Source organism: Mercenaria mercenaria, chromosome 3, assembly GCF_021730395.1.
Source record: "Mercenaria mercenaria strain notata chromosome 3, MADL_Memer_1, whole genome shotgun sequence".
Taxonomy (NCBI): domain Eukaryota; kingdom Metazoa; phylum Mollusca; class Bivalvia; order Venerida; family Veneridae; genus Mercenaria; species Mercenaria mercenaria.
This window is the reverse complement of record NC_069363.1, coordinates 74,897,427-74,911,419: the sequence shown is the minus strand read 5'-3', so window position 1 is coordinate 74,911,419 and position 13,993 is coordinate 74,897,427. Positions and strand designations below refer to the sequence as shown.

Below are 13,993 nucleotides of genomic sequence, written 5' to 3'. Positions count from 1 at the left end.
GGCAGCAGTCGTTAGAGTCATCAAATGTAAAGCACTGGCCATAAAATCAATCCTCTCTGATACCACTTTCTGAAAAAAAATTACAATATCTCTTGCCTCTGTCTCTAACGACTGGACAATTGCGATTTTGAACCAGACAGATTTCATACCCGCTAGTTATCACCATCTCATTACGATCATTGCAAACCTGTTCATGATGTAATGTAACCTTTGGCCGACTGCCCCAAGAGTTCAATAAGCAGTGCTTTGCTTTTATGACTTGGTAAGTAAGATAGAGAGAGAAATCAATTTTCACTAATTGTAAAAGATCCCAGTAAGTATAAATAAATTACAATTTAAATTTGAAAATGTATGTATCAAAATACTGTCAATTTAATTCTAAGAGGGAAGAGACTGGAAACTGAAAAAAAAAAATCAAGATACCTTCAAATCATTTTTGTGAATGAATTAAATACATTTTATTCAATATATCTGCAAAGTGTTTTTTTTACTCACGTTAGAGGGTAGATTAATCTCTGCAATAAATCACAAAATTATTTTCCTTTCTACAGTCCCCATGCAGATTCATGTTAATCAGACAGTGAGACTACTTTTCCTAATATTAACCGAGATGTGTTACGTGTACACCTTTTCCTGCTAAATTTCTATAATGAACATATCCATCATTCAATTTAGACGGAACCATTTCATGTTAAAAGGGGTGCTTACCAAAAAAGATACTGACTGAATGGCAAACAGTGCAGATGATGATCAGACTGCACGGATATGCAGGCTGATCATGATCTACACTGGTCGCAAAGGAATAATCAATTGTGTCCAGCATGATAAGGGTTAACTGGATTCGCGATTTGGTAAAATGTTTCTGTGCAAAAATAATCACGTCTGCAGTATTTGATAAGCAGTATTTTTATGAAATTAAGTTCAACTATTGACAGAAATAAATGAAAATTAAGCGGTCAAAAAAACTCATGCAAGAAATATTTATATTGTAAATACACATGGTTTTAAGGAATTTTCATGAAAATATGTTATAACACAGGATCTTGCTCTGCATTAAATGCCACCAAAATATTATGACATACACTGTTTCGGGTAAAATTTCATACTACCGGTACTTGTATTTCCATCAACTACATCTCAGGGTATCAAAAACATGTCCATGTTTTAAATGACCACAGTAATGGTTATGCCATAATATTTGATTTGAATTTTTAAATTGCACAGAACGCCTGGCTACATAGATTTGCCACTGTTACTAATTAGAAAAAGAAATTGATAGTATAAAAATAAAATTGTTCTTTTGTAAATTGAATGAGTAAATCGTAAGTATAATGCGCAGTTTAAACTATAAGTAGTTTTAAAGGTCCTTAATGATTTATTATGAGCCTTTAATTATTTTTTATTAACTGTTACAGGCAGAATTTGTAAACGACAGCCCTTGATTGTTATGATGCATCAATTTCCTTTTTTGAAAAAGTAATTTTCATTTGTAATCATTTCTTAAAGTCGAACTAACTAGCGATTTCTAAAGCAATTTTAATGATATTATATTGAAAACATAAGCTCCTGTCATATTTTCTACAATAATGTAAACAATTAAAAAAAAAACATTTCAAAATATGTGAATGTTAAAATAAAGTTCAGCAGCAGCTATTCAGCAACTATAAATGTCTAACCAAAACAGGAAAAAGGCTTTACTTTCTTTCAATTCCAGAGAAAAATCAAACATCTGGTACAGGTCATTTGAAATAGTTCATTCAATTAATCTTGTTGTGTCAGTTGGAGGTGGCTATTGACAGGTGCTACTAATGGCTCTTCATAATGTTATATAACCTCAGAATCGCATTTTATAAGTCTGTTGAGATGAGTCTAGAAAGAAAATGTTTTTCTGAGAAAATATCAGTGTCAGTATGAAGAAACTAATATTATTACAGATTATTTGATCTCAACAGACTTTGTAAGTCTAGTACTACATCTGTCAATATCGATTCATGTTTTGATTATAGCAAACGTATTAGTAGATCATTTTTCCTTGTACCGTTAAAACCGATACCTTGTGATTCATTAAAAGAAGGCCGTTCCTTACGAGTTATCAAAACTGTTTACAATAGTTAAGCTATTGAATTTCACATACTATACATACGTCGCGCCGCGTTGTCTCAAACGTCGGTGATTTGGATCATTAAATCAGAAATGGATAACCTCCAAATAAAACTTAAAAGAAACAAGTGACCCTAGCGTAATTACACCCGATTTTCTCTCCTGGGAAGGTATTCATTTTGTTATAATCGACGAAGTTGTCAAGTGCAATCTTTATTTAAAAAAAAAGCTTTGAATATTGTCTTCAGTAATTGTTCTTTAATAGCTGGTTAAGGCCAGAGCTTGCAAAAAGTTTGTTAATTTTACACATGGTATATGTAATATTCCAGATATACTGAGTACATCTAGAAACGCAACACTTTGGTCTTCAGTCAATATTTTTTAAACCGACTTTGTCTTGCATTGGTAAATGCAGTTAAATGTGTGCGTGTTCAAACGTGAATATGGACCCTTGGTATAAATTATATATGCATGTACACGGTAATTAGAAAGGAAAGTATGAAAAAATCAAGGGTAAAAACGTTGCGTTTCTAGATGTACTGAGCATATTTATATATGGGTGTAAGGTATTATTGGTTCTAAAAGGCGAGCATGATCAATGGGTCCTGGAAGCTAATTACTTCAAATTCTGCAGTTAAAATAGTACTTATCAGTGCCGTAACTACGTTGAGGCATACTGAGGCAGCTGCCTCGGTGTTTTTTAAGCAACTTGTTTTTTGTTACATTTGATATAATTATATAAATAAAATTTACAATTTGTTTCCGCTCTAAACAAAACAGATATATTTGAAATAAATATCTAACCTTTTTTTTTCTCCCTGTTTTCACGGAAGTGCAGTAAAGACCTACTAGGTCTAGCAGATCTAGTCCATATATTCTTCTAGGAAATTGAGTCGATGAAGCAAATTTATTTTCTAAATTGTTTATTCAAATCCTCTTTGTGGATATTACATTTGTTATAAATATTTCTTTGTTCATTTTAGGATTTCTGTGTACTGAAAATTCATTTTGATGTGTCCCATTAAGAAATGCCCAAATCATATATAGTTTGATGGAAATGATACCTAGGTTTGATTTATTGTTTATACTGACTTACGGAAGAGACAGTGAGTTTTGTTTCTTGTGTGATGGTAGAATCAACGGTAACTCCTAAACATAGTCACACATTTCCCAATCCCTCCAAGCATTTCTCATATTTATAAGTAAGCACTTAATTTTGTAATTTTGCTTCACATAACGTTTTGCTAACAATTTTATGTCTTAACTGGCTGAATAAACGTACCATTTTCTTGTAGAACTTAACAGTTTCTTAGCCCACTGCCTGTTCTTCAATTCACCAGTCTAGTATGGTAAACCTGTTAACCTGAGTTGCTCAGATTCATTTGTACTCGAGTAAGGCAGGCGGGTAATGTGTACATTTCAACCCGATTCTCTCAGATGTTTTTTTTTTTTTATCAAAGAGAAATCTTAAAATCTTAAAATGCACCAGTTTATCTTTATAATTTCAAACTGATTTCTTCGGGAGGACCTTGAAAAACCATCTTTACCTGTATTCCAATTATGCAGACGACTAGTGCATACTTTTTAACCTTATTTACTCAGAGGTCACATTTTTGGCCCAATCTTAATGAAACTTAGTCAGAATGTTACCCTTAATAAAATCTTGGACGAGTTTGATATTGGGTCATCTGGGGTCAAAAACTAGGTCACCAGGTCAAATCAAAGGAAAAGCTTGTTAACACTCTAGAGGTCACAATTTTGGCCCAATCTTAATGAAACTTGATCAGAGTGTTATCCTCAATAAAGTCTTGGATGAGTTCGATATTGGGTCATCTGGGGTCAAAAACTAGGTCACCAGGTCAAATCAAAGGAAAAGCTTCTTAACACTGTAGAGGCCGCATTTATGACTATAGCTTCATGAAACTTGGTCAGAATGTTAATATTGATGATCTTAATATCCATTTTAAATCTGGTTCATGTAGGATCAAAAACTAGGTCACCCGGTCTAAACAAAGGAAAAGCTAGTTTACACTGTACAGGCCACATTTATGACCATATCTTAATGAAACTTGGTCAAAATGTATATCTTGATGATCTATAGCTCAGGTTCAAATCTGGGTTAGGTGGGTTCAAAACTAGGTCACAAGGTCAAATCACAGTAAAAGCTTGTTAACAATCTAGAGGCCATATTTATGACTTTATCTTCATGAAACTTAGTCAGAATGTTAAACTTCATAATCTTTAGGACAAATTCGAATCTGGGTCATGTCGGGTCAAAAACTAGGTCACCAGGTCAAATCAAAGGAAAAGCTAGTTAACACTTTAGAGGCCACATGTATGACAATATCTTAATTAAACTTGGTCAGAATGTTAATCTTGATGATCTTTAGGTCAAGTTCAAATCTGGTTCATGTGGGGTCAAAAACTAGGTCACTAGGTCATATCAAAGGAAAAGCTTGTTAACACTCTAGAGGCCACATTTATGACTGTATCTTCATGAAACTTAGTCAGAATGTTAATCTTGATGATCTCTAGGTCAATAGGTCAGGTGAGCGATACAGGGCCTTCATGGCCCTCTTGCTTTAAAATCTGAAATAACTTAAAATCACCATTTTGTCTTTCAGAATTTAAAATTCTTCTCAGGATTGGCCACTGTAACCCTGCCTTAACATATGCCACAACTGCATATGATTTTTATAGATAGAAGAAAAAATGCTGAAATTAATTGTCGATCACTTTACAATCGTAGTTTGTACCTAACTACACCCGTGATCGTATAGTTACTAAAATTTTAAGTCAAGTTATAATTATGTCTAATTATCACCTAATAAGAAACCTGATGTAGCACTCATATATATCATATGTTGTTTACAACTTCTAAAACGAATTCATGATCCGGTATATTGGTTACATGTAGAACTTCAAGACAAAATTTGAATGCAATATATGTATATAATACATGTAACACGATTTGAATAGACATCAAAAGTCAATAAAATCAATAACAAAACAATAATTGATACACATGTTATTTTCCATGACCGCATTTTTCATATTTTAGTTACAACTTGAAAATTGCTAATGAAGCTCGAAAATTTTGGTAAAAACACAATTTGTGTGTTTTTCGCTGTGAGGTAGAATGGTACAAAAATGAAGTAAAAGCAGAATATGACATTATCATTGTTTTTTATTGAATTACAGATTACCAAAATTCGTCGCTTAAAATGCAAATTAAACTTAAAATGCATAATGCAAAGACTTTAAACATAAATATTTATGTTAAGGTGAATATGATTTGAGCCATGCCATCAGAAAACCAACATAGTGGGTTTGCAACCAGCATGAATCCAGACTGTCAGGATCCATGCTGTTCGCTTTTAAAGCCTATTGGAATTGGAGAAACTGTTAGCGAACAGCATGGATCCTGACCAGACTGCACGGATGCGCAGGCTGGTCTGGATCCATGCTGGTCACAAACCCACAATGTTGGTTTTCTCATGGCACGGCTCATTTTGTTTCAAAAGCTCAAACTTCACTATCATAACCATTAAGCATTACTGTCAAACATATCTATTTATCATAGACAAAATTTTCATTATAGAGGAACACTACTCGGTCTGTTTTGAACACTCAGATGTAACGTAAATATCAAACAAAATGTTTGATTTAAATACTCTGAAAACTGTTGCATAAAGTACAATACATCTACTATAAAGTTTAAAACTATTCCATTTTCGGCCAGCAGACATTTTAATAGTATAAGTTAGATTACTTATCTGCATGTAGATATCTGTTCATGTCCGTTTCAGACATAGTGTAAAAATATTAAAATTAGTACTTCCCTCTGTTTTCATTCGCCTTCCCATTAATACCACTGAAAAAATCAAATGACCGAACTTTCTAATTTTTTTCCCGCCACAAACTTTCAAAAAAATTGCTGCCCGGTATTGCAGTATGCCTTACTATACAAATGGTGCATACAGCTATATGAGGGAGAACTCGGCACGCACGTTTTACTCCAATATCAACCTTTTAGATAAATCATGTATCGTAAATATCGGTAACGTAAATATTTTTTCAACGTGTTTACTTATTTAAAAATTATTCATCGATGAAACATTGAGTTTAATTTATGATATATGATGTCTGAATCCACCAAGCTTTTAGCTGATATAAAAATCATATACAGTCTAGTTGTGGTAGTCTAACTACACTAAGTCACGTAAATATTGCAGAAAAATGTCCCTTGCAAAAAGGAAAAACAATACCCTTAGGAAAAAGGGAGGCAGTAAAACTGCAGTTTTTCAGCATTATATTTCAGGGCATTCAAAATGCAGTTTTTAGCAGTTATTTGTCTTCAAATGCCTGCATTTACATATATAATAGAAAAGCAGTGAAAATGTAGTGAAAAGCAGTTAAATTGGCCGAAATGAGTAAATCAGCTAAGAAGTATAATGATTTCACAAAAAAACTGCAACAAAACTGCAGGATCAGTTTTATGCAGTTAAATGTCATCACAAAATACTGCAAAAATACTACAATTCTTGCTTCAACCATTTAAATGACATCACAAAAAAAAAAACTGCAGAAGAACTTGCATCAACTTGTCCAAGGGGAGTAATTCATTCTATACTTTCTTTTGAATATTAAACTGTCTGTGATGATTTAACCAGCCATAAAATGTACAATGAGCTGACTTTCTATTTAAATACAAAACCTCAGATTCATTTATACAAGTTATGAACTGGTTTGTCCTTTTATCTTGTAAATCCTTTGAATTTGCACATTTTCACCAGTTTCCACCAAATGACTATAAATCCAATCAGTCTGTGCATGAGTTTCACACTTTAATACTGCCTTATTAGTTAACTCCATTAAAACAGTTGTTATCAATTATTTAACTATTTGTGCATCATTTTGTGTTAAACATTGTTTTTAGCTCATCTGATTTTTTGAAAAAAAATGATGAGTTATTGTCATCACTTGAGCGGTTGTCGGCGTCGGCGTCGGCGTCGGCGTCGGCGTCGGCGTTGCCTGGTTAAGTTTTATGTTTAGGTCAGCTTTTCTCCTAAACTATCAAAGCTATTGCTTTGAAACTTGGAATACTTGTTCACCATCATAAGCTGACCCTGTATAGCAAGAAACATAACTCCATCTTGCTTTTTGCAAGATTTATGGCCCCTTTTGTACTTCGAAAATATCAGATTTCTTGGTTAAGTTTTATGTTTAGGTCAACTTTTCTCCTAAACTATCAAAGCTTTTGCTTTGAAACTTGGAATACTTGTTCACCATCATAAGCAGACCCTGTACATCAAGAAACATAACTCCATCTTGCTTTTTGCAAGAATTATTGCCCCTTTTGGACTTAGAAAATCAGTTTTCTTGGTTAAGTTTTATGTTTAGGTCAGCTTTTATCCTAAACTATCAAACCTATTCCTTTAAAACTTGCAACACTTGTTCACCATCATAAGCTGACCCTGTACAGCAAGAAACATAACTCCATCCTGCTTTTTGCAAGATTTATGGCCCCTTTTGGACTTAGAAAATATCAGATTTCTTGGTTAAGTTTTATGTTTAGGTCAACTTTTTCTCTTAAACTATCAAAGCTATTGCTTTAAAACTTGCAACTCTTGTTCACCATCATAAGCTGACCCTGTACAGCAAGCAACATTACTCCATCCTGCTTTTTGCAATTATTATTGCCCCTTTTGGACTTAGAAAAATCATTTTCTTGGTTGAATATTATGTTTAAGTCAACTTTTCTCATAAACTATCAAAGCTATGCTTTAAAACTTGCAACAGTTTTTCACCATCATAAGTGGACACTGTACATCAAGAAACATAACTCTATCCTGCTTTTTGCAAGAGTGATGGCCCTTTTTAGACTTAGAAAATCATGGGTAGGACAATATTTCTATTATACAAAAAAAATCAGATGAGCGTCAGCACCCGCAAGGCGGTGCTCTTGTTGAGCAGTTATAATCCATTTTTACCTTTCACATGCTTTAGTTTTCACTGTAAGCGGCCATCTTTCGCACTGCATTATGGGACATCAGGAAGCAGTATTTAGCAGTTTTTTAATACTGCTGTTCATAAAAGATGCTAAAAATACTGCTCTTAGAAAATAACTGCTTTAACTGCCCGTAAAACTGCTTTTTGTGAAAACATTTACAAAAACTTCAGAATAACTACAGAAAACTGGCCACCTCCAGTTTTTCAATCCTCCAGTTATATGCTATGCAGTTTCTAAAAAAACTGCTTTTTACTAGTCATTTCATGCTGGAAACAGTTTTAATAACTGGCAAAGAAGGCAGTTTTTCTGAAAAACTGCTGTTTCACTGCAAAATGACTGCAAAATTGAGCAGTTTTTTCCCTTAGGGAACGTACAAGATTTGCTTAAAAAATAATAGTGTTTTACTAAATATCTAAATTACATTACAAATTGGTATCTGTAATCGTTTGTTTAAAGTTGAGACAATTTGTATTTATCGTTTAAGTTATTCAAAATTTATTGTGTACCATTACAATTTATTTTAAATTTTTGCATATTGAAATGATGAGACACCGTTTTGATTCGCTGTTATGGAAATATGTTATCTCTCTGATTGGTGGAAATACCGATCTCATAATCTCTGGTAATTTCTTATTAAAGATATATAACATCAGAAAGCAAATACCTATCTACCTCCCTTTAACATCAATTTCTAATACTTCCCTTGGCTTTGAGACATCACGTAAATATCGTTTTTGAGCATAAATAAAATATTTAATTAATTTTGTTCATTCACAATAATGTGTATATGAACTGTAGCTATGATAATATAGAATAGTACTATTACTACTGTTTGCAGATCAAATTGCCCCTTCAACTTGAAAGAGCTGAATGCGTCTTATGTTTTAGCTCGACTATTCGAAGAATAAGTAGAGCTATCCTACTCACCACGGCGTCGGCGTCACACCTTGGTTAAGTTTTTCGTACCAGTCCACATTTTGACAAAGTCTTTTGAGATAAAGCTTTGAAACTTTCAACACTTGTTTACCATCACCATGGCCAGTCATAGGCAAGAGCACATAACTCCATCAAGAATTTTAGCTGAATTATGACCCCTTTTGACTTAGAAATCATGGTTAAGTTTTTCGTACCAGTTCATATTTTGACAAAGTCTTTTGAGATAAAGCTTTGAAACTTTCAACACTTGTTTACCATCACCATGTCCAGTTATAGGCAAGAGTACGTAAATCAATCAAGGATTTTGGCTGAATTATGGCCCTTTTCAACTTAGAAATCTTGGTTAAGTTTTTCGTACCAGTTCATATTTTGACAAAGTCTTTTGAGATAAAGCTTTGAAACTTCCAACATTTGTTAACCATCACCATGGCCAGTTATAGGCAAGAGCACATAACTCCATCAAAGATTTTGGCTGAATGCTGGCCCTTTTTGACTTAGAAATCTTGGTTAAGTTTTTCGTACCAGTTCATATTTTGACAAGGTCTTTTGAGATAAAGCTTTGAAACTTTCAGCACCTTTTTACCATCACAATGTCCAGTTATAGGCAAGAGTACATAACTCAGTTAAGGATTTTGGCTGAATTATGGCCCCTTTTGACTTAGAAATCTTGGTTAAGTTTTTCGTACTACATGATTTTCATATTTTGTGTAAAGTGTTTGACATATGGCTTTGAAACTTTTATCACTTGTTCAGTATAATAATCTCTATCTGTAGGAAAGAGTACACAACTCTGTCTTCTATTTTGGCTGAATTATAGCCCTTTTTGGACTTGGAAATTTATTCTGTTTTTTTTTATACAAGTCCACATTTTGTCAAACTATTTGACATATTCCTTTTAAACTTGTTTATCATCATGATTGTCATCTGTAAGCAAGAGTACATAACTCTGATAACTATTTTGGCTGAAATATGGCCCTTTTTGGACTTTGAAATTGGTTCACACATTGCCATTTAGTGCAAGACTTATCGAAATCCACAAATATAGGAACATTGTTTGTCTAATTAATTTTTTACTTCTGTCTGAATATCTGTGGTAATATTTTCACCCCATTCTTCAATCAGTTCTTCGAATAGTCGAGCGCGCTGTCATCAGAAAACTCTTGTCTTTATCTTGACGTCACACAAAGCGCGCGCTCTGACTCTATCTTTCAAGCCCAGTATCGCCGTACTTGCATACATTGTAAATTACAATAAAGTGATAGATCTAATGGATATGTTGTTTTAAAAGTAGAATATAGAAAATTCAACTACTAATAAGCTTTGATAATGTGGCAGTTGAGTCCAAAAAGTCCAGGGGTGTTGAAAGATAATCCGTCATAGATCCATTGTAAAGCAAATATTGGATTTACCTGTATTGGAAAATAAACAGTGTCGATTGTATTGAGGTCACATTATCAAAGTTTATAAGTACGTTCAAATGAAAACAGTGTTTTTTTGTTTGTTTGTTATGACAATTATTATCGCACGCAAGGTAGAGCTAGCTTTATATAAGATTTTATAGAAAGGAATCATTGAACCAACACTTGTAGATCTAATTGTCATATCCATTTGTTATATCAATATTTTCCACTTTTTGCCATGTTTTTTTTTTAACAATCTTCTGATGTATAGTCAGTGTACGTAAGATATGCTATTGCTTTCAACTGAATGTCACTATTGGTTGAGAAATTTTCTGTTAATGTTAGCCACCATCAGTGTAAAATGCCACAGTTTTTCACTAACTGCCACAAAGCAATCATTTGCCACCATTCGTCTCACTGCAAAACCTGTAGATATAATAAACCAAGAGATATTAAAACATAAAAGCAGTTTCTTCGTTATAATATATATATATATATATATATAGTTTTTTTCCTTTGTTTATAGTTTCAAAATTAAATTAATATCATACATGGTAATTTTTGGTATTCAAAGTAGTGCATCTTCATGATACAGGCAACACTGGAGATTTAAGCAAGTATTAATTATAACATTACTTGTTATATTTTCAAGAAACTGTATTTTTAATTTGATTTCAACTGTTGATATAGAATAAGGTTTCAAAGATGGCAGACAGATATTCAATGTTTTGGGTTAGTGATTAATAGGTTGGACTTATGCATTGCTATTACCATTACCATATTGTATCAACAGTAACTTAGTTTAATTTCTGCCAGTTACCTGCACTTACACTTCAAGTTATGTTGACTGTTATGTGATTACTTAATTTGGTATTTTTAATTATTATATATATTGATTTGGAAATAAGTTTTAAAATTGATCCATTAAGTCATGTTCGGGGGAAATTTTTCAATTACCCACATTCAATCAAACATACAACTATGGTAGTGTGTACATGTATATATAATAATATATAATGCCAGTATACTTACATCTTTTTGAACTGCTGGATTCATTAAGTCTTCTTTGAATACAATACGTTGACTAGGTCCCAATTCATTCATGTGTGCCATACTTAATATACACATATGGTGCTATACCTGAAAAAAAGATTTAGTTTAAAACTTAAAATATTCATAAAAAATTTATGGTTTATTACTGGGTATGTCAATGACCTAAAATTTAAACTGTATACATTGTGATGAAAAATGGGGCCAAAAAATGTCACCAGCAGCTTCCAATTTTAATTTAAGTTCTACCAAATGTATATCAAATAGAGGGTTACATTAGTCTTAAATAATTTTCATTTACCTTAACATAAATGTGTGCAACACCAATAGACTAATTAATAAGTAAAAAAAAAACAGGTTAAAAACACTGATTTTAAAGCAAAATATTATTCTCTGAATTTACAGAATGAAGTAAACAGTGCCATGGTAAGCAGACTGGTAGCATTGTTTACCCTGTAATTGGGGAGATAACTCTACAGGTTTAAATTTTTTGTCTCCGTTTAATAATTTCATTTAAAAATATCCACTTTTCCTTTTAGTAAATTAAAAGCATGATAAACTAGAAAATACAGCTGCTTAATATATATTTGCAAAACAAAAGCATATAAGCAAAAATATATGTGAAGCAAAAGTCATTTGTGAATGCTACACAAACGAAAAGTAAACAACCTGCTTCCAGTTTGAATCCATGATTTACTAGTTACAGGTAATCTAGATTACTGTTGGAAAATGAATAAATTATGTTGACTCACCATTTGTATTCTTTTCATTTCTCTTAAACTTCCATGTTAAATATAAACTGCACATAGTAAACAAAGAGCTATACAAATAAACTTCTTTGTAGTGAAATAACTCCATCCTGCTCTCAAAGAACTTCCTGTTTAGATTTGAAATTTTGATATTCTTGGGCAAATGTGTCATTTACAGTCAGCTAATGAAGGATACATCTTGGATGTTGAAACTATTTCTGTACTAGAGTAAGATTTTATTCCATTTAGATACACATAAATTTTAAAGATTACTCTGATAAAAAAAGTTAAGGATTACTTTTTGTGGTACATGCACAGCCCCCAGAAGTAGTTCACTGACTTTATTTTCATTGGCTGACCTCTTGGTAGAGTTTCTAAATATATAGCAGGCAGGATCTTATCAGTCTGTGGTAATCTCCTGCTGTGAGACAAGCAACATGTACACTGCAGTGGATTAATTTATCACCCCTTAATAGACAGGTGGAAAAAATTGCAATATTATCTATGCAACTACTGTTAGTGATGTTCTTTTTGGTGTTACTCTAGGAGAAAAAGTAATGATAATTATTTCAATAATTTTTAATTGGTTCAAAATGAACTTTTCTGCAAGGTGAATATATATATATATATATATATATATATATATATATATATATATATATATATATATATATATATACAAGTTGCATTACAATAAATGTTTTAATCTCATTTGTTTTGTTACCTATCTAATTAAGTTAATTGTAGTTATTGGTCATAAAAATACTTATCCACTAAAATATTCTATGTTCACAAGAAATACCTCCCAAAAGTTCTGTGACTATAGTTTCCATCACAAAAGCTTTCATGCTATTTTCCATTCCAAAATTTTACTAATTAAGTCCAACTTCCCAAGACAAAAGCTCCTGTTTCTATATGTCAAATGAGATACCAACACAATATAGCATGTAAAATTTAAGTGTAATGAAACACTAAGAAAACATGGTTTGCATTCTCTAAAGTGTAATAAAACATCAATAAAACATTACAGATATAAGAAAACATTAACAAAATACCAAACACCTAAAATTTTGGAAGTACAGTATTGGTGTTTTGTTAAATGCTGTAGTAACAAAACATCCTAACAAAAAATTAAAATATGTTTTGTTGATGTTTTGCTAGTGTTTTGTTAAGTATTTTTTTCGTTTGGGTAACTCCATTATAGATGGTATTTTTTTGTTGGGGTTTACGTGTACATGTGGATTTATCTACTATTTATTTGAAGTCGTTTTAACACTATTTCAGTTATTTACAAACTGGCAGTTGATAAGCCTTATCTGTGTTCATGGGAAGAACCAGTTATAGACTCACATAAGTCAAAATAATTCGACGTTTAGTTTGTTTTATCTAAAGGGATCAAAACTACAGTACACCGTCATGTAAAGTTATATGGCATGTGTAATGTTAATCGTGTAAGTACATACACGTATAGGTTTAAATCTCCAGAAATTTAGTATTTTGGGGAATTATGATAATTTTTACATAAATTAATGACGAATAGAATCCCCCTTTTCATTTGATACATGTAAGTTTTATTTGAATTTATCTCATATTCGATTAAACCCAAATCCAGCGATGACAATTTCTTTCGAGTGGAGAAAATAACTCGGTAGATCTAACTGTTTCCTAGGATTGCGTCAAATTAGTCATACTAAGACTCACATATTCCGTAAGAAATTACTAACTTTTTCAACTAAAGAGGCATG

The 13,993-nt window shown here is 32.2% G+C and overlaps 1 long non-coding RNA gene across 1 annotated transcript; it reads right to left on the bottom strand.

Annotated features, from left to right (window-relative positions):
- Positions 1-8,733: 8,733 nt before the first annotated feature.
- Positions 8,734-12,695, bottom strand: LOC128555712 (uncharacterized). Its single transcript, XR_008370280.1, has 3 exons — positions 12,252-12,695; positions 11,482-11,589; positions 8,734-10,875 (listed from the first exon to the last, which is right to left on the bottom strand). It is a non-coding gene; the product is annotated as an uncharacterized LOC128555712 (long non-coding RNA).
- Between the last annotated feature and the right edge of the window lie 1,298 nt (positions 12,696-13,993).